Source organism: Acomys minous (assembly GCF_964271855.1).
Source record: "Acomys minous genome assembly, chromosome: 16".
Lineage (NCBI taxonomy): Eukaryota > Metazoa > Chordata > Mammalia > Rodentia > Muridae > Acomys > Acomys minous.
The window spans coordinates 77456912-77482350 of record NC_140498.1 but is presented as its reverse complement, the minus strand read 5'-3'; the positions used below and the strand labels follow the sequence as shown (position 1 = coordinate 77482350).

General features: G+C 45.4%; 1 protein-coding gene across 7 annotated transcripts in view; it reads right to left on the bottom strand.

Moving 5' to 3' along the window:
• Positions 1 to 25439, bottom strand: part of AUTS2 (activator of transcription and developmental regulator AUTS2) — a 1106846-nt gene that overhangs the window by 465016 nt on the left and 616391 nt on the right. The gene's annotated exons all lie outside the window — the stretch shown is intronic.

The following is a 25439-nucleotide window of genomic DNA, read 5'->3' as shown; positions in this document are numbered from 1 at the left end:
TATCTCCCTCCCTTCACCTACAGACGTTAGCAGATGCCCTGTTTTGTTCTGATCAAAACTTTCACCAAAGTAAAAAATGAGGGAAGACTTAAAAAAAGAACTTTTTAATGCCCACAGATCTGCCTGACCTCACATTTGTCATCGCTTGACAGTACATCTGTGTTCAGATATTTATTTATTTATTTATTTATTTATTTATTTATTTTTAACACTCACCAATTTCATGGGGTTGGGAAACTCCTAAAGAAAGAGAGGGGGTCGGGTGCTGGTGATGCTTGTATGTGGCTTTCTCAGCTATCTCTCTTTAGTTAACTCAGAAGAGCTGGGGCTGGAGAGATGGCTCAGAGGTTAAGAGCACTGGCTGCTCTTCCAAAGGTCCTGAGTTCAATTCCCAGCAACCACACGGTGGCTCACAGCCATCTATAATGAGATCTGGTGCCCTCTTCTGGTGTGCAGGCACACATGCAGACAGAGCACTGTATACATAATAAATAAGTCTTAAAAACAATAACAACAACAGATTGGCTGACCATTATCTTCTGTGGATACATTTCCCAGCCTACCCTAACTTACAAATCCCTTTGTTCATTCAAAAGATGAGCATTAAACCTTTCTTTTCATTCACGAGCCAGCAGGAAGGGAATCACTTAGGCCTTGACACCCCTTTCACCAGCAACTTGATGCATCATTTAGAGACCGGTTTGTGTGTGTGTGTTTTCTGATTTGTTTTGTTTTTTCAATTTTGTTATATCCTTCCAGGTTTTATTTATTTCAGAATCTTTTGCTGACATGGCAAGACTCAAGCAGAAATGTTTTTGTAAAACTCAAATGAAACCCTAAGTGGACACTTGTTTTTATAAATTATTAAGATATCTGTTTACTCCTTGGAAACAGCTTTTATGAGCCCTTTCCATCTTGCTTGAGAAGACACGGTGTATAAAACACCTACTCTGGTCCCAGTAGCACCAGCATAGCCTCCATGGATGGGCACAGCACATCTACACATGAAGCAAAGGTAATCCTCGGTGCCTAAAGCCGCAGGACAATGCTTTAGTGAGAGCGGGGGCTTTGTCTTGCCTCTGAACACTTCCTGGTAGGGCTGTCTGCATCCTTCTGACATTCATAGGTCTTCTTCTACCTCCCCAAAGGCAAGAATCCCTCCCATCACCAGAATCTTTGTTGTTTAATTCATGCAGTCAGGGCCCGGAGTGGTACAGGGCAACTTAGGACTCCAATACCTTATACACGTAAGAGAGATGTGGGGCACTGTAAAGACCCTTCCTCAATCATAATTCAGTCAACAAATGGGGCCATTTTCTCCGTGCTGCATGTTGCTGTTTTTAACTATGTGCATGGTGAGTGCAATGTATGCGCAGGAGAGAAGAGGGCAGTAGATTATTTTTTGGCGCTGGAACTGCAGGCAGTTGTGAGCTACCCCTATGTGGGTATTGGAAACTGAATTCAGGTCTTATGGAAGAGTTACCCTTACTTAACCTCTGAGTCACCTCCCTAGCCTTACTCTTGCTGTTTTTTTAACTTATTACTATTGCAGGTCCTTGGGCTCCTCCATCACTATGATCAATAAACTTCACTAAAGCACCATCTTTCCCTACGTCCTGTTCTCTAGTTTACACATCCCAAGACACTGGGTTTGATCCTCAGAGCTCACTCCTCTGCCTCTGTTTCTCCAAATTCTCAGGAAAATGAACAATATTGGAGCCTTCAGATTCCTTGAGTCAATATATACAAGACATCTGCCTTTGTTAGCTTTAACTGTCAACTTGGCACAGCCTAGAGTCATCCGAGAGGAGAGACTCAGTCGACGAACTGTCTAGACCAGATGGGCAGGTCTGTCAGGGGCTGTCTTAACTGTTTGTCTTCACTAGTAATTGATACAGGAGGGCACAGCCCACTGAGGGTGGCACCATTCCCTAGGCAGGTAGTTTTGGACTGTGTAAGAAAGATCACTAATCCTAAGCTGGCAAGTGAGCCAGCGAGCAGTGTTCCCATGGTTCCCGCTGTATTTCCTGGCTGTAAAGTGAGTTCCTTGGTTGGTGATAAACAGCAAGCAGGGCCCTACATTCAATTTCCTCACTGGTCCTCCTGTAATGACAGACCACGACCCTGGCGTTATAAGTAGAGTAAATTCTTTTCCTTTTCTAAAGTTGCTTTTGTTCTGAGTATTTGCTCACGGCAACAGAACAGAAATAAAACCAGTGTTGAAACGCTGTGTGGGTCACCCTGCTAAGCACTCAACTTGTCAGTTATTGTGTCTCCTGCATCGTACTCTTGCCAAACACCTTCCCACAGTTCATGGTGAATTCATTAAGATTCAAAAATCTGCATCTAAAGGTTAAGATGTTGCCATGTAGTGACAAGAAACATGCGAAAGAAATATACACTGTTTTTGTAGGTGTGTGTGTGTGTGTGTGTGTGTGTGTGTGTGTGTGTGTGTGTATCTGTATTAACAAAACAGATAAAGGTTGAAAAGTTGTTACTATTGTTGCTGTTGTTTTTAAAGGATGAAAGACTTGCCCAAGCAGCAACTATTTCCAACTTGAGCTTTCAGCTTGAAACGGGTCAGAGGGAGGGTATCCCAGCGACATTACTTGGAGACCTGCCCCTGAATGGCATACTGAGTCTCATTCTACGGGTCTTGTCACATGGGTCCTCTTGCCAGATGCAGAAGTGACACTGGTTTCCTGCTTGGGTGTGGAAGGTTAAGTACAGAGGAAAGGGAGAGAGAGCCACTATGTGGAGAAAACATAAAAGAAAAGAAAAGAAAAGAAAAGAAAAGAAAACATGTGCTTTGTTGCCCTCATTTCAGTCCTGCATTAGGTTTGACAAGGAACCCCTTTCAACTTCATGCCTTTAGAAAGCGCCCCAAATCCAGTTACTTGAGGTATGAAGCATGCCTACTGTGGGCGGCGGCACCATTCCCCAGGTGAGGATTCGGGACTCTATTCAACGAAGAAATCGTTGAATTCATTTGGTCTCTGCTTCTTGACACTGGTTGGGAACGTGATCTGCTACTTCAAGCTCCTTCCCCTCCAAGGTGGAGTCTGCGCACCGACTGTAAACCAGCACGTAAACTGCAGGAGCCCCGCCCTTCCCCAAGGTGCTTTTGTTAGGTTGAACTTTATCATCATCAGCAGAGAAGTACCTACAGTAGTATTTCCAGAGGACCTGCACTGGCTCCATCACAGCAAAGCCATCCTTTCTCACCACATCCCACCTACCTCCCCAGAGACATTTTCAGGGGACCAGAGAGTAGCCTGTAAGGCAGGGTTAGGCTGCTGCTCCTTATTGGCTGTTTCTTTTGTTGTTGTTGGTAAAATAGTGTACAGAAATGAAAACGTATGCGTGTCCATTCAAAATGTGTGGGCGGGGTGCTGGGAAGATGGCTCAGTCAATAAAGCGCTCAGCCATGAAAAGCACAAGGACCTGTTTGGATCCCCAGTACCCACACAAGAAACTGGACTTGGGGCCTTCGCTCGTAATGCGAGCACCATGAAGCAGAGATGTAAGGGTCACTAGGGGTGTCTGCTCTTGTAGAGGACCCAAGTTCGACTCCCAGCTCCTATGTTGGATGACTCACAAATGACTCCAACTCTACCCAGAGGAGTCTGACATCTCTGTTCTCAGACCTCCGCTGACACCTGCACTCACACGCACACACGCACACACACACATACACATAATTAGAAATGAAAATAGTTTTTGAAGTGAATTAAGGGTAGGATTTGAGATGCAATTGAGAAAAAGACCTAGTATTGGCTTCCATCCTATGTGTGCACACACAAAATAAACAAAATGTATGTGTACACAAACATACACACACACACACACACACACTCACAGAAGGCCTAAAAAAAGGAAGGAAAGGAAAGTTCATCATGTCCTTGAGAGCTGAAGGGCTACGTAAGGAGAAAGCTCTGCACCGACCATTTTAACGAGAAGCAGGACCAGGAAGCAACCTCCTGATTACAAAGAAAACGGGGTCTGCCCAGAACAACCGGAGGGCCATCATTATCTGAACCACGGCTCCTACCACTCGAGGGGTGCGGGCTCCAGTGCTAAAATGCAGCTAATGAAGTCTGTGGGAGTCCATTCTGACAGCAGTGGCCCCACTGCAGGGTGGCCGAGCTCCACATCCACAGCCCTGCCATCCCAGGGTCTCCGGGTGGATAAGCAGGCCTGATGGATTCTGGGCCGCGATCTCCCTGGCTTATGAGGCTCGGAGAAATTTTTCGCTATTTAAGGCCACTGCTGTGACATTACTCCCACACAACTCCTCTCCACGAATCGGTGATAGGAGGAACAGGGAGGCCCTGGGGCTGACTGAAGTCACCAGTGCTAACTAGCTGTCCCAGCAGTGACAGCATCTGCCACGGGTTAACTACGGCGAGCTCATCAACTCATGCACATTATTAAGAGTTTTCTGGGCATACATTAAAGTGTGCCAACTCCAGCCTGTTTCTCAAGCGGACCCTTCCGGTGACGTGAAGCTCAGCGTTGTTAGGATCAGGTTTACTGTCAACCGTGGTAGGACTCTCCTTCTGGACCCAGAGACATTTGTTCTAGTTACTTCTCTGTTATGAAAAAACACCGGCCAAAAGCAACTGATGGGGAGGGAAGGTTTAATTTGGTTACCATGCTAGGTCACAAGCCGTCTTGAAGGGGAGTCAGGGCAGGGATTCACGCAGACAGCTTTTCTTGCATGCTCACCTGCCTTGGGATGGTGCTGCTCACAGTGGGCTGGACCTGCTCACACTGATGCTCATTCAGGACAATCTTTCACAGACGTGTGCAAGATCTAATATGATCTGGGCAACCCTGCACGCAACAGACACTCCCTTTTTTTTCCCTAGGAGACTTTGATTGTGTCAAATTAACAACGAAAATTAACCAGTGCAAGATTTCTTTCTCCGCCTCCCCCCCCCCTCAACAATCAGCCTGAAGGAGGCAACTTGAAGTCCCCAAAGTCCTTTAATCACTGACTTCAGACCAGAAACAGACAAGCGGAATGATTGCACACGAAACAGCCCTTATTTGAGTAAAATTCCACTGCATTACATTAAGCCTCATAGTCCAGACCCCAAAAGGCAAAAATTTCACGCTTCTTAAATGCAAATCCCAGCTTATAACGACATGTACACCAGGCCGGTTTGCCCATGAACTATGTGCCTATTTCTAGCCTATTTCACCACATGGGTGAAATGGCAGATGCATGCTGCCATTCCCAGTTTTTATATGGGTGCTGGGGATTTGAACTTGGGTCCTCAGACTTGCCTGGCACGTGCTTTATTTACTGAGCTATCTTCCCAGGCCCCTTTCTTAGCAGTTGGGATGTTTGGGACTATATCTTGACATATGGGAAAATGTGCCACACAATAGACACTGATTCCTAGACCTACACTGTGCAAGGCAGACGTAACCAGTTCAGGAACTGAGAATTGAATAAAAACTCAGACCATAGCCACACGCACTGCACTGCACAAGCCCCTGTGGCTTGGGGCTACCTTGCAGGACCCTTGGAAACATCTCACATGTTATCAGCAGTGCTGAGAGAAGGTTCTGGTCTTCGCCCTGCTCTGCGATACTTCCCATTCTGGCCCAGCTGAAAACCCACCTTTTGTCTTGTCGCCTAAGTTCAGACCCATCTTCCCTGAGGATGTGTTTGTGTGATCTGGTTTTCTTCTCGCTGTGAGGGCTGCCGGTGGAGAACAGAGACAGAACTCCACCCCGTGTTCTGACAGCTCAGAGATACTTAATTGGTTTGTGGGCTGGCTGTCATGCTTTCATATTCCCATCTTTTCAAATCTAAACTCAGCTTGGGGCCAAATCACTGCCTCTATTAAATACACACAGATTCTATTATTAAGATGGAAGCAGATGCTTTTTTCTTTTCTTTTTTTACTTTTATGGACAAAGAGGAGAAGACAGACTCCATACCCTGTATCTTTGCTTCTTATTTTGGGAGAAGCAGGGTACAGTGTAGAAAGGAAATGTGTAAAGGGTTTCAAACTGATCCTGACTGACTTAAGTTTGACATTTCAGTTTTTTAAAAAAACAACCACACAACAAAACAAACAACAACAATGACAAAAACAACTGAGACACCTTGAAAGTACAGACATCAGTGCTGATGACCAATCACAGAAAGTATCAAAAACAAACAAACAAAGAAACAAACAAACTATTTTTCTGCAGACAAAGTCCCAGGCTGGCCTCCAGCTCATAATGTAGCTGAATATGACTTTGAACTGGCAATCCTCCTGCCTCTACTTTCCAAATGCTGGAATTATTAAGACTGCAAGGTATTCTGGGCATCAAACCCAGGGTCCAATGTGTGTAAGAGCTACATTCCCCCTCAAATTCTGAGTCAAGATCTGAAAATATATATATTAATGAGAAAGGGAGGAAGTGAGGAAGGAGGGAGGAAAGGAGGGATGGGGAAGAAAGACAGAATGAGCAAAAGAAAAACAAGAGGGCTATTGGGAGAGTATGAAAACCAGTGGGAAGGGATCAAAGAGAAGGTAGTTGGATAAATATGAGCCAAGTACAGTGATACAGATGTGTGAAAATAGAACACGGAAGCCCTTGGAACAGTCACACTTGTGGAGATAGGAGGACGAGAAATTGATTCATTCTACCATGTGGGGTCCAAGGATCTAACACAAGTCCTTTCGGCAGCTGGAACCTTTTACTCACTGAGCGATCTCGCTAGCATCACGTCTTCCTGTAATGATGAGCAGTTCTCCAAATGGAGGTGAACCGAATCCATCCTTCCTCTAAAGCTAGCAAGGAATGCTAACATTGCTGGCAATTGCTCCCAGAGAAGAGAGGTGGCCTAACGAAGATGTCACGGTCTTATTCTGGTCCCCTTGAGCGAGCAGGCTCTAGAACTCGGCACACGGTTCCAAACCATCTGAGTCATGACAGGATTGGCCACCCGAAAAATACCCCAAAGTCCAGGAAAGTTCACAAACACTCTTTGGAAAGGTGTTGGGGAAACTGTTCGAAGTGAGGGTTAGGGAAAATTGGAACGTGTGTCCGCTGTGCCTGACAGGATACATGCGCCCATGAACTCACACTGTCTGAACAAGAGCAAACCAACCAGCATTCTAACATGGAGGGTAAGGAGGCCCTAAGGCCCCACCCCGAGGAGCCTTGGACAGATGGTGATGAGTGGAGGATGGAGGAGAAGTCGGTACTCTTTAAAAGTGTGGCTTCTCATAGGTTGACTATACTCTATCCGATAGTTCATGACACATGAATACACCGTCAGCTCAACATGGCCTTCATGGGAGACAAAAAGACAAAGGTGGGGGAGGTGAGCAGAGGTAAAGGTGGCTCTGGGAATGGTTAAGGAGTGCGTGTGATCAAAGCACATTGTTTGCATGGAATGGAATTGGCAATTACTTAAAAAAAAACGTTATTGTAAAAGTACTCCTCATAAATAAACATAAATCTTTGGGAAACAGGAATGTGGGCACAGAGTGGAGGCTTAGGTTGCAGCAAAGCTGCATCAACCATGACAACGAAGAGTGGAGTACCAGGACGAGGCGGGGAGAGCCCTCTGCATCTTCCATGCTTCATCTCGCGCATCCTTCACGCATCAACGAGACTGGTCTCTACTAAACCGCCAGCTCAAGCCTTAGAAAAGTTCGTGGATTATAGGAAGCAGACAAGCAGCCCACAAAGCAGCCTAAAAAGGCAGGTCTGCAGGAACCGCTTTGGGGGCTTCGTAAAACATAATCTAGGCTTAGTGAGCTTTACTTCCAAACAAAACCTAAAAAGCAACTGTCGTTTTGTTTTAAAAGGGATCTGATTTTAGTTGTGTTTACAATCTTAATGTCATCTTGGCATAACAAGAATTCAAAGAGAAACAGATAAAAATCACCTTCGAATGGTAGAGATAGGGAAGCGGGGTGTGGTGTGGTGACATGAGCCTGTGGAGGTTGGGAGGCTGTACATCTGGAGAGAGAGCCTGGGCAGTACAGGAGCTGGATTTCACCAGGATGCTCCTGTAATGTTTTCTGAGCAAACGAGAGCTGAGGGTAGGATGGCAGAAGTGGTCTGGCCAGTGGGCACACCTGCATTCTTCAGTCTGGACTGGGCCCATTTGATTTTAGTAAGCAAGTACAGAGGGTTCAGCCAAGAATCTATTCCCCGTTGACCGTCTCCTTCTATGTGCGCCTACCACACGTACACTCACCTGAACCTCAGAGTCTCTAAGCCAGAGGTCTCCAGCCTGTGAGGCATGACCCCCTTTGGAGGCCGAATGTCAGATGTTTACATTACAATTCATAACAGTAGCAAAATTACAGTTATAAAGTAGCAAGGAAATGGCTTTATGGGTGGGTGGGTGGGGCACCAAAACATGAGAAGCTATATTAAAGGGTCGTAGTGTTAGGGACGCTGAGAAGCACTGCCCTAAGCAATACCCCAGACCATTTCTAGGCCACAGGCAAAAAGCTCTCGGCCATCCAAATGAGATGGTTTGTTTGCATTTCCCTTCTTCCTTGTGTGTGTGTGTGTGTGTGTTGCTTTATTTTATTATGTGTTTGTGAGACACAGTCTCATATAATCCAGGCTGACTCAAACTCACTGTGTATCTGAGGATGACCTTGAACTACTTACTGAGCTTCCTGCCTCTAGCTCCCCAACGTGACAAGGCAAGGCAGTGCAGAGGTCCCTCCATCTGGCATTCTTGCTGAGGGAAATTTTATAACTAATATTTGACCTCCTTGATGGAGAACCCCATAGAAAATTACCCAACTCTATTCTAAAAACCCAGGGACAAGATGGCCTAGCTATCTTATCTTATCTTCTGTTAAACTGCTTGCTTGCGTTACTTGCCCTGTGGTACCAGAATGTGCCTTTAAAAAGCTTTTACCCTAAACATTTCGCTATATACTTGGGTCCCAAACACCTGAGTGTAGTTCCAGCCAACTGGAATAAAAACTTTCAACTATAAGCAGTGTCTAAGTGGTCATCCTGGGTGGGCTTCCCGTTAACACTAGTGCTGGAAACACAGGCACATGCCACAGTGCCTTAACTGTATGGCACTGAAACTTGAGGCCAGTGCCCTGCAAGTGCTAAGAAGCTGTCTTTCAACTGATCTACAGTCCCAGAATCGTCCTATTTCAAATGACTATTCACCTAGCTAAGAAGCAGCCATGACCGGATACAATTAACCCATTACCTTCCCCACAATAGAAACAAACCATCACTCTGGTCAAAAACTAAGGAACAATGCTGACTTAGTTTTGGAGATTCTAGAATTCTTAAATAGAATTATGTGAACTGAGCTGTCGAGGTGACCCATTTGGTTAAGCGCTTGCCTTGAGAGCATGAGGACATGAATTGGATTCCTAGACTTATATTTTACACACACACACACACACACACACACACACACACACACTGGCACGCACAAACATGAGCACGCATGAACACAGGGCAAGAAAGCGGTGTATGGTAAAACGAACTTGTTACCTCACTTCTGGAAAGGTAGCCACAGGAAGAGGGGGTCTAAATCAATCGGGGAACTTTAGTCAGTGAGAGACCCTGGCTCAAAAACCAAGATGGGTGTCACCCGAGGAAGGCCTGCTGAGGTTGTCCTCTGCCTTATAAACACATACGTATGTGTGGGCCCTCCCCTACACGCACCAAATACACATGCACCCACACAAAGACAGGAATTTTGGGAAGTTGATTAGCCCTAGGCCTCTAATCCTCCTATCTCTTTACCCCTCTGTGGTATGTGTGGAACAGTCCCAGAGGCAACCGGCTGCCAAGCTGAGCCATGTTTCTCAACCACTGAACAGTCGATGTGCTCTTCATGAAACAGGTCTGAGTTGAAAGAAAAAAAAAATGGCTTCTTTTCCTCCAGATTGCACCTACTTAATAAATTTACCGTAACTGTAAACCTTCATGTTCCCTATTTTTAAACACCACATAAAAACAGTAGTAACGTTTTAGGTGTAACTCATGGGTTTTACTACACAATAGAATAATGATTTTTCTACCGTGTTCACCATATACCACTTGCCAAGCATTTAAAGTAAGCAGAGCTTTGCCTGCTGAGTGGAGCGCTAGAAAAGCATGCAGATATGTGCTGTGTGCTTGTGCTTCGAGAACAGGGTACAGGCTTGAGGTAGGCCACCCCACCAGCCCTAGCCATACGCTGTTAGACTTTATTTATTTGTTGTTTTTGAGGTTCTTGTACAGCCCACGATGGACTTGTCTTCACTATGTGGCTGATACCTGCAGACCTTAACCTACAGATTCTCCTACGTGAGTGCTGGAATTAAAGGCGTGCGCAAGCATACCTTGGCTATGTAACGCTGCGAATGGGACTCCGAGCTTCATGGACCCTACGATCCCTAGGCGTCCATCTAATTTCTAAAATATTTATCTTTAGATTATGTGTCTATGTCTGTCCTTCGGGTGGGCATCTGCACGTATGGGCGTCCAGGTGCCTGGAGAGCCTACAAACGGGCATTGGGTCTCTGGGAGATGGAGGTACAGGTGGTTGTGAACCACGTGACATGAGTGCTGGGAACCAAACTCAGGTCCTCTGCAAGAGCAGTAGATGCCATGAACAGCTTAGCAATCTCTCCAAGCCCCGTATATCAAATTTTTAGAGCTTTTATATGCCCATAATCAATGGCAGCTGGAAACAATGGAAAACCAGACACTTGCTTCTTGACAATTTACTCTTCTTACAGCCTCTCATCCTTGGCAACAGTCAGCTCTATGGAGACAAAAGTAGCCAGGTCTTCGATATTTTCACTTAATGGCTTAGATAAATCCATGTAGGACTTCAAGTTCTAACAGCTATATTAATTTATTAGTTAATTAACTGTTTGTCTGTTCCTTGTCATAATTTTAGAAATCCAAATCTCTACTCAATAAAACTCTAACGGAATTACTTACTGAACTCGAGCCTTCCTACTAAGAGAGAAATTGGAGAGAGTCCAGATTCAATATTTTTATTAACTCGAAGATGTGAACCTAAATCACTATAAATCATGCACAGGAACGGATTTTTATGTGTTGGAGTGATTTTTTTGTTTCACAACGGGGAAACCAAAGAGGTGTGTGTGGCTTTTTTCAGTGAGCACCTTCGTATATCACTTGTGGCCACAGAAGCCAGGACACTGTCTGAAGCGAAACATCACAATCTACAGCACATTCTAAAATGGCCTTGTTTCCTCTTTATTGAGTGATAACTGTGAGAAATGTATGCCAAAGAAATAACCACTGAGAGACAACATTTATTTATAATGAAGAAGCGAGGGGAAAAAAAATCCAAATATCTGAAAGTGGGTTAAATAAATTATGGAGTAAGTAACACAGCAGCATCCTGCAGACGGATTAAAAAATCAGCATAAAGAAATATAGCCAATGAGCTAGATTGACGTTTATGTGAGGTACATCAAAGACTGGAATGGTTATAGTATGAGTGAAGGTTAGTGTTGACTGTCAGACTAAAAGAATCTAGAGATATATCTCTGGTGCATTGTGTTAACTGAGATGGGAAGATCTGTCCACTGCAGGTGGTTCCACTCCCTATGTCTGAGGTCATATATTATACATAAGCAGAGGATCAGCATTCACCTCTCTCTGCATCCTGACTGTGCTTGCCATGTGACCCAGCTGCTTCAAGCTCCTGCCACCCTGACTGTCCTGCCTAGGTTTCACGATATTCGTCTGGGGGTGGTGCTAAGTAAAAAAAAAAAAAAGGGGGGGGGAGCCCCTGATTTTGCTGACATTGGGATCTGCAGGCTCTCCCACGTGTTGGTTAAAGCGGTAGGAGCTACTGCATGTAGTGGTGATGAAGGGTCCAGGACTGGAGGTTGACCGAAAACGGCATGTCCCAAGACCTCTGAAGGGTGACAGCCAGCTAGCTTAGCCTGGCGGCCCCAAAACTGTTTTCCTACAGGAGATGTGAAAGAGGGGCCAGTGAAGAATGTAGTTAGGCCATAAAGAAGCATGTGAGTATGTTCCCTTCCTAGCTTACACCAGAGGAAAAATAAAGGGCAGTACATAAAAGAAGAGGGGGAAAATGTCTCTGTAGTTCTTGTGTGGAAGGAGTGAGGCAGCTCCTGTGCAAGGAGGGAACATGTGCTCTGCAGATTAAAAGGCTCAATTCTCAGCGAAGTACGGGGGGGGGTGGGGGGGGCGGCAGAAGGTGACCTTTATAAATCTCTGAATTAGACGGCGTTCTCTGGGGTGTCTTCTGTCGAAAACTACTGACACCCACAAGGGAGCTGGAACAGGCGGAGTCTCTGCTTGCCCTCGGAGTTTCTGGGTTAGAGAACCAAACGGAGGCAGAGTGGCTCAAGGAAAAGACTACATGATGTTCTTGAGAACTGAAGCAGGAGAGCCTCCCACCCATCCTCCCTCCATCCCCCTCTCCCTCCTCTTTCTCCTCCTCCTCCTTCTCTGCCCCTTCTCTTTCCCTCCATCCCCCTTGCACCCCGTGTGTGTGTGTGTGTGTGTGTGTGTGTGTGTGTGTGTGTGTGTGCGCGCACGCGCGCGCACATGCAAGCGCTCGAGTGCTGTGTTCATCCAAGCACCACTCCCAGTGCCAGATCAACCTAAGCTCCTTTCTACACAACAGCACTACATCGGGACTAGCAGTCAGTACCAATTGGGGACGACAGTCCCTGCCCTTCTGTAGACAATGGAGGGGAGCACAGCACAGATCCCTTGGTCCCCTATCATGAGAGGGATATAGGGGGCTCAAAGGCCATTAACTAAAGGCTCACAAACTTCCAGCACAGGAAAGACACTGGGCTTGGTAAAGTAGAGGGCAGAGAAGCTAGATGCTGTCATGCCGACAAAATAAGATTAGAAGAGTCGTGTACTGGTGGACACCACCCTCCACATATGTAGGGCAGGGTCCTTTCATACTTTAAGACTGTGGTAAAGAGGCCATTTCTAAATGAAAGCAGCCTCGTGGGTCAAGTCCAATTCACAGCCTACTGGGAGCACAGAGAAAAGATGGAAGCAGGTCAGAAAAGTCACAAAGGTAAAAATGAACTGTCTTTAGGAGACAGTGGCTCACTCCAGAAGCATCTCAAGGCTGGGCCACACACACTGTCCCTTCATACCGCTGAACTGGCAATATGTTGTCCTTGTTCATATCCGTTCACCTACTGAGCTCAGACACCCATGCATGCAACCTCACACACAGGTACACCTAACCACATAGGCATGTGTGTGCCAGTGCACACAGGGGAAAATAAAAGTACCATCTATGTAGCCCTGAGACTCAAACCCTGGGATCTCGATTAGGGAAAGAGTTAAGGAAGATTACAGGATGAGGAATGACCTTTTGTCAACTTACTTCTCTAAGAGAAGAATGCATTTGCATTTTCATTGAACTGATCAAATGTTATCTAAGATCTGCTTAATTGCCTTAATGGTTTAATTCTATCTGCTGCCAATCTGATTAGAGGTGTGTGTGTCTGTGCGAGGCACCCATGTGGCTTGGCACTAAATAGGAAGGTGAAACCTATTACAGCAACGTGGAGCTGGGTGCCTTCCGGTTAATTGAGAAACCACAAGTGGTGTGAGGAGGTCATCCTATCGTTTATTTTAATTTTCTTCTCTCCTGTCTTCCCAGTCACTTGATCATCTCAGGGACTTGCCTTAGATTGGAGACTGCTAAGAGCATGTGTTAATTTGGGTTAAGGAGGAGGTGAGTCCAGGTATCACTGTAGAGTAGAGAGGTTGAAAAGAAACCAGGATATAATCTAATAGGTCCTTCATGTCTGAGGCATACATGGCTCATATGGGTTGGGGTGCATCAAGACCCCCAAGTTAACGCATACATTCACTGATCTCCCTCAGGGCTGTGTCTTTTGGGGTCTTGCAGCAATATATAACCTACAGGAATAAAAGTCCACCTCTTTTGACCAGCCAGGGCTGCCCAGCAATACACGCTGTGATGGCTGCTCTCAGTAGGCACAGAGCCACTGGACTTTTGTTTGTGAACAGGGAGTTCTAGGTGAGGAAGCCACACCCTGTCTTTTTTTGTCTCAGTATCCTCCACTTCAGACTGGAAAAACCAGTCTTGTATGAGTTTCACAAAGTGCTGTGCGCTTGTACAGGCATGCTCCAGGATGTGCACAGGACCTTGAGGACAGCTGAGCAGAGCTGTGCCCAACACTCCCAACCAACTCTGTTCGGAATTGTTTACCTACGCCAACCGTGCCAAGAGGAGGCTGCTTTTAGAAGAGACTTGCTATGCTTGGCTTTTACATGGATTCTGAGGGAATCCAAAATCGAGTCCTCATGTTGGCTTAGCAGGCACTTTACCCACTGAGCCATCTCCGCAGGCCATGATACTCATCTTGGATAAGCCACAAGGATAGCGTTTAACAGTAGAGCCTTTGTTTTAAGGCACCATGTGAGATCGACACTTGAGTCACTCAGGAGTTTGAGCCCTGAAATAGCTCAGTAGCTTCATTAGTAACACACTCACTTAACATACAAAAATCCCAGCCTGGGTTAGAGTTCCAGGGTGGCATAAACAAGTGAATGGTGTGGACTGGGAAAAAAAAAAACAAAAACAAAAACCGCTCAATGGTTAAGAGCCCTGCTGCTATTCTAGAAGACCTCGGTTCAGATTTCGAAAGTCACATAGAGTGGCTTGTAACTCAAGTTCAGGGCGATCCTAAGCCCTCTTCTAGCCTTTGCATGCATTGCTCTGGTAAACACATAAACACACAGAAACACATCCATAGTAAAAAAATAAAATATTAAGATCAAGCAAAAAAAAAAACATTGGCTATATTGTTGAATGCCAGCACTTTAGAGGTAGAGGTCAGAGGATCAGAAGCTCAGGGTCATCCTTGGCTGCAGTAGTAGTTACAGGCTAGCCTGAGCTACAGGAAAGTGTTGATAAATAAGCTCAGATAGAGAGAGGAGGGAAAGGAGAGAAAGAGAGATAGGGATGAAGGGAGGGAGAGACAGAAAGAGAAGAGGAAGAAGAAAGCAGATAAATAGATGACAGATAGATGATAGATAGATTAGGTATATGGATGGGTGGATAGATAGACAGACAGACAATTATTCTACATGTTACATTCCTACAGACTTAAGATTATGTGTAATTCATAACTTAATCCAGAAGAGGAATAAATGGAATTTATCAACCTTGACTGTCACTGACCAGTAACAACCAGAATGCACCGGACCTCATCTACCATGACCACTGAATACCAAACTCCTTCTAGTTACATGTGTTCATAGCTGTCTGTCTAGCCCAGCTTGTGACTGAATGGTGCTGAGCAAGAGGGAAAAAAGATCATGGTGGGAGCATCAGGGTGTTTTGGATGCAAAGCAGAGACTTATCTTTTTTACTGTTGTGGCTCCAGAGAAAATCAATTTTGACACAGAACTGCCACTTTACAAGCAAATAACTATACTTTCCAATAACCTAATCTGCACGAAACCTACTGAAAATTCCCCAAAGAACCAGTAGTTAAAACCTCCATTAAATCAAAGGGTTTAATATGGGAAGGGAAGAGAAGATGCAGTTTGACTTGGGAATGTAATGGACTCGGTGGGGAAATAAATACGTTGTTTTATGTGTACAGTTACAGAATATGAGAACGTGAACTCATTTCACAGGGAATTCTCTTGCTGTGCAACTTATTCCTAAACAGATGTGATTTTTGCTTATTCAAAAACATTTAGGTAACAATTACAGCATAATAAATTATAATTGCCTTCATCTTCCAGCCATGTAATGCCATCTATGCAAACACAAAGAGAAGGCAATTATGCGAAGCTGTGAAGCCCATTTCCAGGTAGGTTCTGCAGCCAAGGCTCGAATAATATACATTGTTCTCACACAGACACTGCATTCTGCCATATCTACACATCCTAAGCTGTGCGGAGAGGAACCCACAGAGACACTACGATGCGTGCGTCATAGGCTGGGGTGTTCCTTAGTAGGGCGGTCTCAGGGTGCCAGGATGATTTCTAGGCTTAAGAGTTCTGCTTTTATTATGGGCACATAGTAGCATGGTATTTTTTTTTCAATTAAAAAAAAACCTGTTGATTTATTCATACACACGAGTGCTTGTGTTTCTGTGTGTGTGTGTGTGTGTGTGTGAGCGTGCGTGAGCATGTGTGAGTGCACACATGCAACAGTGAGCATGTAGAGGTCAGAAGATGACTCGCAGGAGTCAGTTCTCTCCTTCCACCATGTGGGACCTAACCTTACCCACTGAGCTGTCTCCCAAGCCCAGATTACAAGTTTTAAACCAGACTCTAACTTGAGTGTCAGATCCTCCATCGGACAGGGAGAAGGAGGGTGGTGTCCAGATGCCCTGATGGCAAGAAGAACCAGAAAAGCATCGTCCCTCAGCTCAGCACACCTCCGTGCAGTCTCAAGGAAGACAGGGAGAGTATGAGGTAAAGAGGAGACATAAGATACTCAGGGAAGAGGTAAAGGTTTAACCTTTACAGAGCTGTCCATCCTTCTTTTGTGACTTAAGGAGGGAAAGCTGCCAGGCCACACAGGAGTGGAGATGCCTCATTCAAACAAAGCCCTCCTTCACCTCCCACATTGACTGGGAAAGGCCTGAGGAGTAGAGGAGCCTGAGTGTGAGACAGTGGATGGCGTATCTCCAGGGGAGGGATGAACAAGCCAAAGATACCAGCAACAGTGGGCAGCTGGGAGCACTGCGTTTGACTGTAGCTGTTAATTGGCTTAAGGTCCTATAACGCCCAGGCTGCTCGATACCAACCTTTATTCCTAGAGCATCACATGACTGCTCATCACAGAAGCATGGATTTGTAAAGCAAACTGTGCGAAACACTGACCCTCAAGGTGCCCAGTTGACAGGCCATCAATGAGGTCCAAGGACACAGGGTTAAATGTTTGGGTTAGCGCTCAGGGACCACCCGCTTGCTCAGAGGGGGTGTCCGGAGGGCTCTGCAGGGTTGCTGTCATGTCTTAATGGGTAAGAAGGTGCTCGCTAAGCAGATAAGATAGGGAGAGAGGGCATTAAGAACAGCACGTTCAAAGGCAGTCTGAGACCAAGATGAGGCCAGGGATGAGGCTTTTCAACTATGAGGAACCCATCCGTTCATCAGAAGCTGCACAGGGTGGGTAAGAACATTTGGGGCTCCCTCACTCGGAGGAGCACTGTTTTGACATCAGCTTCCTTGGAGTATTACAACTTACGACTAACGCAAAGATCATCTACCCACTAAAGCCTTTCGCATCGTCGTAACTTAAGGCAAATGTAGAGTAGATAAGAACTGGACACTCGTGTCTCATTGCTAAAAGTTCATCACATTCGACATCCTGGTCACACATCATGCATCTTGTTTTCATTATCACTCAGTCTTTTTTTTTGTACAAACATATTAGAAATGATGTGTGTGTGTGTGTGTGTGTGTGTGTGTGTGTGTGTGTGTGTGTGCATGTGCTTGGGGAGGGGAGCAAGCATTTGTGCATGCATGTGTGCAGAGGCCAGAGATCAATTCAGTCGTCTTCCTCTATTGGTCTCCAACTTAATTTCTTTAAAAGAAAAGGCCTCCTAGCGATATAGCTAGACTGATTCGTCAATGAATCCAGAGCTGGGGAGCCAGGGCTCCCTGGACAGTGAGCATGGCCCAATTGATGAGCTCCAGACAATGGGGGGGGGGGCTTGCCTCAACAACAAACAAACAAACAAAACAGACGAACAGGTTCCTTAGGATGACAAGGTGGTGTTTGTCCTCCAGTGCACATACGCACATATCCACATATAAAAGATCCCCTCTCACCAAATTGCTGGATATTGCAAGCTTACAAGTTATCTCATCACTGGGATGGACTACAAACACGGCAAACAGCGTGGTGAAGAAGAAACCAAATGGACCACTGCATTAGCTACTTAAGCTTCAAAAATGACACCTCTGGCCAGGCGTGGTGGCGCACACCTTTAATCCCAGCCCTCGGGAGACAGAGGCAGAGGCAGGTGGATCTCTGTGAGTTCGAGGCCAGTCTGGTCTGTGAGATGAGTCCAGGTCAGCCAGGCTCTGTTAAACAAAGGAATCCTGTTTCAAAAACTAAAACAAACACAACACAAAGCAAAACAAAGTGAGGAGACCTCTATCCTTCACCAAAGGGTAGCTGGAATTGAGACCAGGAGCATGAATTCCACGTGTGAACGTACTGCAAACCTGCACACCACTGATGTCCTTGAGCAAAGGCCTAGAACGTCACTGATACATTTTTCTAAGAGATTAGAATTATGCAAAAGTACATTGTTTCTCCTTGCTCATCCTCTGAAATGAATGGAAGAAGCTGGTTACTGTTTCTGAAAACGAAGTCACCATAGTCTTCCATTGTTGGCTATCAGCAACCTCAGTGCCATTTTTTAGATTGTATGTTTGTAGTGTATGTATGTAGTGTGTGTGTGTGTGTGTGTGTGTGTGTATGCATGTGCATGTGTGTGTTAACATGTGAGTGCATGTGTGTGAATTTCAAGGCCAACGGATGTCTTCATTTATTACCCTCTTTCTTACTACCTTGAGATAGGGCCTCTCACCGAATCTGAAGCTTGCCCTGTTAGCTAGTCTGACTGGCCATCAAATGCCAAGGACCTGCGAGTTACTGTCCACTAATGCCGGGGTCATAGGCATGAGCACCCACATCTGTCAGCTGTTTTGCTGCTTTGTTTTGTTTTGAACATAGTTTCTGAGATACGAAACTCACGCCCCTTTATGTTTGCAAAGCAAGTGCTCTTACCCACTGAGCCATCTCCCCAGGCCCCTCGGTTCCAATGCTGTAATCAGCCCTGGCAATACATCATCACACGTGCATCGCCAAGTCATTTTCTCAACTCTCTCCTCTAGTACTCACATTTATTAAATTTGTATTAAATTATCTCAGACTTCTCCTTGGAAGTTATGAGGATAAAAGAGCTATAATAATAAATAAGAAGATGAGATTCTTTATAGAGTCCTCAAATCTGCTCGCAGAATATCCTTTGGCTCTATTTAAACATAGGAATTATGAAAGGTAGCACAGGTCTGAAACAAGAACATATTGTTCTTTGGGGCAGAGAATGCTGGTTGACAAGACAGAATGTCTGTTATATAACTAATTTCCACCTATTAAAAAAAAAAAGCTTAGCATTGTAAAACATTCTATTGGAGAGATGTAGATTTAGCCAGATTGATATCTCTGCTACAGACATAAGACATACATAGTCCCACAGACCAAGTGCCTTTCTGTGTAAATAAAGAAAATGGAGATACGGTAAACACTGACCATTTTAGCTTTAGTTTAATGATTTTAAAACCAAGAGATGTCATGGGTTATTTCAAATTTATTTTAAGTGCCTATTATGTTTGGCTAAGTAGATTCTTAGAGCAACACATTGGAAATATACGTGCTGTATAATGGCTGGGCTTGTTGGCAGGCGGCACTCTTATAATAAATCTAATTTATTAGAAGCAATGCCCCATCACAGCTCACTGCCAAACAAACCCAGACAGGAGACAGGTGTCAAAGGATCAGACACCTCAAGTAGGATAAAAGGCATAGAGTAAAGAGAGGTGGACGGAGGGTCCATAACACACACTAGGAGTGAGAAGGGAACCAGCCTGACTTCCGGAGTCAGGTTCATGATAGCCAGCAACACCCGTGTCACAGAGTTCTGGCATTCGTGGCCAAAGTTACAGCCTTTCCCTAACTTCTCAACAGCAAAAGGAAACACCTTATTCCTAACACGGTCTAAGATTTCCTGATACTCCTCTCCACTTCTACACACGCCATGTTCACCTCCTCTCTAAGGCTAACCCTCTCATAACCGGAACAGAATGAGATATCCCAAACGATCTAAAGTGCACTGGGTGCCTTCTGAAACCAACTTTAATAAACCTGTGATAACATGTTTTTACTTTATATTCTTGGTAATTTGTCTTATATACTTGGAAAGTATTTTATTTTCCTTCACAGAGGAAACTATACAGAGTAAACTATGAAGGAAGTTGATAATTTGTCTTTGTATAACCCTATAATTTTTGCTGAAAAGTCTTTCATGAGCAATTCATTTGCACGTTCTGATTGGTTGATGATTGACTGTTAGGGCTCATGTAGCCCAGATGGTCTCAAACTCACAATGTAGCCAAGGATAATCTTGAACTTTTTTTTTTTTTTTGAGACCAGATCTCATTATATGCCTGGAACTCCTTCTATAGACCAGGCTAGCCTTGAACTCAGAGATCCACGTCCCTCTCCCTCCAGAGTGCTGGGACTAAAGAAAGGTATGTGCGAGCATGCCCTGAGGCTTTGGTCTTCTGATCTTCCTACCGCCACCTCCAAGTGCTGAAATTATGCTGGGCTTATGGGATTCTGGTAATGTAACCCAGGGCTTCCTGCATGCTAAGCAAGCACTCTACACGCTGTGTTACATCCTCGGCTCCCTTCAAAAGCTTCTTAAGGAACTCTTCACTGACTGCCCGGGGGGGGGGGGGGTTCTTCTGGAGTGTGTAACACGGCCTTTGGAACTGAACATTACAGCCCAACCTTACGAGTCTGACGAGTTTCTGTACCGCTCGGATTCTGCCCCCTTTAACATTGCTCAAACGAAGAGACGTGCCCAATGTCCTTTGCCTTCTTACCCTTGAAGTGACAGCACACTCCACTGGGTCCTAGGTAGATAAAAAGGTATGCCCCCCACCCCCACCCCACCGCCCCGGGTCGAAGGATTCTCCGTCATTCATGATGTATTATGCTTAGCCTAAATGAGCGAGTCCCACTCGCGCGATCGCCTATTAATTTACTCGTCATTGATTTACACCACTCTGGCTGGAGATCTTCCAGCAGGCGCTGCTCCCCTCCAGAGCTCTCCTCCCCTTCTGCCTCCCCGGCTGCCTCATCCGTCTCCCATTCGTCTTCATTTAGCCATTTCTCATCGCCCTCCTCCCTAGTCCCTCCCTCTCTTGACTTCTCACCGTCTCCTCTCTACCTCCTCTATTTCTTTCTCCTATAGCCTTCCTCCCCTCTTATGTTAGGGAACCCAATGAATCTGCAATTAGAGGTTAGCAACACCCAGAGAAAAGAAACCAGACAGCTCTGAAATAAGTCAGGAAGAAGCGGGAGGGAAAAAAAATGTTCAGACAGGGAGAGTGCACAGGTTCCCAATGTGCATTCTCCCTGTCTGTGCACGTCTGTGTGTGTGAGTAGAGATCAGAGGCCAAGCTCAAATGGCACCCTCAGTTGCCCTCACTTTCCTTGCTTTTTTGAGGCAGGGTTTCTTACTGGGACCTATAGCTTACTGAGCATGCTAGGTTAACTGGCTACTGAGCCCTAGGGATCCTCGGCTCTACCACCTTTACTTACACTGAGTTGTAAGTGGAGACCACTAGGCTTGGCTTTTTTTTTTTTTTAAATGTAAGTTCTGGGACTCAAAAATCAGGGCCTCATGCTTCTAATAGTGAGCACTTTAGCAGCTAAGAGAGATCTGTCTCAGCCGCTGAAGTATTAAAGTATTTTTTTAAATAAATTATTTAATTCATTATAATTGTGAACGCATGTGTGAGGGTGCAGGTGTGCCTGTGCAAGTGTGCATGTGTAGGTTGGTGTGGGCAGGATAGAGACAGGTTGGGGAATCAGCTCTCTCCTTCCACCATGGAGCCTGCACAGCAAGTGTTTTTACCACTGAGCCATCTCCCTGGCTCCGGCATTAAAATCTTAAGAGAACACCTTTGATAAAGGTCTCATGAAAAGATGCAGAGGTCGGGGGTGGGGGACTGTGCTCATGCACCTCCTTCGAGCCACTTACAACTCAGTATCTCCCTCCAGGTCTCCTCTTTCCAGGGTTATTTTAGTATTTGGTTAAGAAGCAGGAAAGCCTTTGCTTCAGCTGTGTGTAGGCAGAGTCAAATCAGCGCATTTGGGACAATGGGTGAGCAAAACACTATCGGGAGTACCCAAAGCGCTGCCACTTAGGTGTCCATACACAGGCTTTTACATCGCCACGCCATGTCAGTCAGAGGAAACAACAGGTTCCCGCCCGGATGAACTGTTACCTGGAAGTATGAAATAAAATAAACCCTTTCCTCCTCCAGCTTCCGTTGGTCATGGAGCTCCCTGACATCAACAGGAAGCCTAGCTAAGATGCACAGTAACTGGCATTATCACCCACAAAAGCAATGGGGTGGGAGAAGACGCCTACTGTTGTTTTATAGTGAGCACATGATAAACAACAAAATGGCAAAAGTAAAATATGGAAGAGGGAATTCAAAGAGCAGTGATGATAACCATTGAGAGAGAGAGAGAGAGAGAGAGAGGGAGGGAGGGAGGGAGGGAGGGAGAGAGAGAGAGAGAGAGAGAGAGAGAGAGAGAGAGAGAGAGAGAGAGAACTATAAGCCATGTACAGTGATTCACTGGTGTAACCACCAAACTCAGGAGGCAGGACACACTGTAGCTCTGACAGGCTAAGCATTACCAACTTCCCCCTTGGAAAATGAAGATGACAAATTGTTAGCATTTACATCAAGTGTGTGTGTGTGTGTGTGTGTGTGTGTGTGTGTGTGTGTGTGTGTTGATGAATGGTCTGGAGTTAAGTCATTTGTGAGCTGTGTGATGCAGGTCCTGGAAACTGGACAGCCAACTCCGTATTCCCACTCACCATGGAGCCATCTCTCTGGCCCCGGCTCTTCAGAACGGACACTCGTACCTTCCTTTTTTCCATGCTGCTGTCTCTTTTTTGAGCTCCATCGGCTTTCCTGTGCCTGAACCTCTTCCCTTCTTGAATGCTAAAGACACCGAAGTCTCCAAATTCCTATCGTGTTAAATGAGCAGTTTCAAATGTCAGCAGGAACTTTAAAGGATAAGTGGAAAGCGCAGGGTTAAAGTGACAAGTGAGGGCCGAGGAGACGGCTCAGTGGGTAAGGGCTCTTGCTTGGGCTCCTGACTTGATCCCTGGTACCCACATGGTGGAAAGAGAGAACAGACTCCCACCAGCTATCCTTTGGCCTCCATCCACACATGCATCCTGGCATGCACACACTGCCCACCCCTATACAAATTAAATAAATACATGTGATAAAGATACATGGGATATGAGATAAAGTGAGTGAAAATTCACACTATTTACAAAAAATATAACCACACAGAAGAATACTGGGCACATGGGCACATATGTAATAATACACCTAGTGTGAGAAAGCTACATACAGTATGTCACTGATGGCAGGATACTTTCATACATTTTAATGTTCCTTAAATTGGAATGTAGCTTAGAATCAGATCAATGGCATATTAGGTTTTATTATTTGTGTGTGTGTGTTCATGATAGACGAATGTGAATTCAGGTATGCATTGAAGCAATGCATGTACAGAGGTCAGTTGACAACTCCCAGGAGTCAGCTCTCTCCCCCCCCCACCCTAGAAGCTGGGGAGGGAGCTTGTATAGCGTGTGCGTTTACCCACCGAGCCTTCCTGTCGGCCCGCGTGCACATTTGTTACTGCATTTTCTTGGTGGCAGATAACATAAAATTACATGTTTCCAGTGACAGCACCTTCAATGAAATGAAACAGAGTTTGACACTTCATTCTTTTGACGCTGATGGGAGGGCAGGTAAATAACTTAGTGAGTTCTACCCATCCTTCTGTTCACAGGAGAAAACGTAAACAAAAGAGAACCCATCACTACTGTCTCCCGGTAGAGCAATTTCTCCCATCCCACCCTTATCTAAGACAGTTTCCACAGCAATGGCAAGATACCCATCTAGGTACTTCTGGTCACAGGAGCAGCTAACATGCTGAGTGGTATTGGCAGGTACTTCTGGGAATTCCACATCCATCTTCCACTCCTCACACAGGACATAAATGGCACGTGCCCTCCTTGATAGCATAAAATTTATATTAAAAATATAAATATCCATTTTTAAATTAAAATTTAAGTACAGCAGGATCTATGTTGGGACAATTTCAACAGCTGGTTTGATTTTTTTGTTTTTTGGGTTTTTTTAACATTATAATTTTTGATGTTTTATTTCAGATTAATTTTTAAAAATATATTTTTAAATTAATTCAACTTTTTAATTTTTACATATATATTTATATTAATACACATATATACAATACCTATATCAAGAAGAACCATGACACAATCAGGAATTATATAAATTTTTTGACAGCATAAATGTTTAAAGTAGTCACAGCTTCCTGTAAAATAAAATACACGAATGGATATCGAAAGCTAACATACCTCAGGATAGGGGCGTTTCTTTGTACTAAGAGTGCGTGGTATATGTATGTGGTTAATGCATGCCTATGTGTGTGCAGGTGTAAGTGCAACTGTGCACACACACACAGGCGGGAGGAGAATGCCAGATGTCCTGTTCTGTCTCCACCGTCCTGAGGCCGGGTCTCTGACAGAACTTGAAGCTAGTCCGGCAGCCACCAAGTCCCAGCGATCCTTCTGTCTCAGCCTTCCACAGCACTGAGGTTGCAGGCAGTGGGAAGCTTTTTACATGGAGGCTGGGATCTGAACTCAGGCCCTCACACTTTCAAACCAGGGAGAAGCCCAAGGAGCAGAATGTGTCTGAGGAAACAGACAATTCTCTGAGCTGCTCAGGCTGAGCACTTTACTCTTCTCTTTCCCAAGCCTACCTCATGACGGCTCCTATCCGCATTGCTTTTGTAAGCGTAAGGAGGCCTGTGTGTCTGCCATGTTCCCCAACAGACACTTGGGTGTTAATACTTGTGACCGTGTAATGATCCTCCAGACCTTGACACAACAGGTGCCACAGCAGAGACAGGGCTCTGCCCTTAAAACCTAGCAGGCAGGCCCCAACACATGCCAAACGAGACCAGAGACCTAACCCATCAAAGACAATCCATATCTCCAAGTCCGTAAATGTATGCTAACCTTGATTTTTGCCTTCTCTAGCTCTACCTCTTGCTAACTGAAGGGTGACAAGCAGGATGTGGGTTTCCTGCAGCAAGCGTGGGGCCCCATGATTTGGGCGAGTCCCCCCATGCAGCTGTTGGCCAGCAATAAAGACTCTCCTTTCCCTGTGGTGGTGATCTCTGGTGATGAAATAACCATCTCTCAAGGCAATGGCTTCAAAAGGTGGATCCTTCAGGGAAATGATCAGAACGTGCGGGTGGGGGCCCCCACGCACGTGGCATTGGCACGCTTGTGAAATAGGGTGGGGTCAGAGAGGTCAAATAGAAAGGATAAAGCCAGTAGGTACTTCCTCTGACAGCATACTAGCCATGGCACTCTCTCCTCTAGATCCATGAGAAAGAAGAAGACCCATGTTGCTTCCATGCTGCAGAGTTCACTGTGTTTTATAAAAAGGCACAGCACTCTGACGACTACAGCAAAGTTGGTATGGGGAAGAGGGGACTCGCCTGCACTGCGTGACTGTAACGGGAACGGGGGGATGGT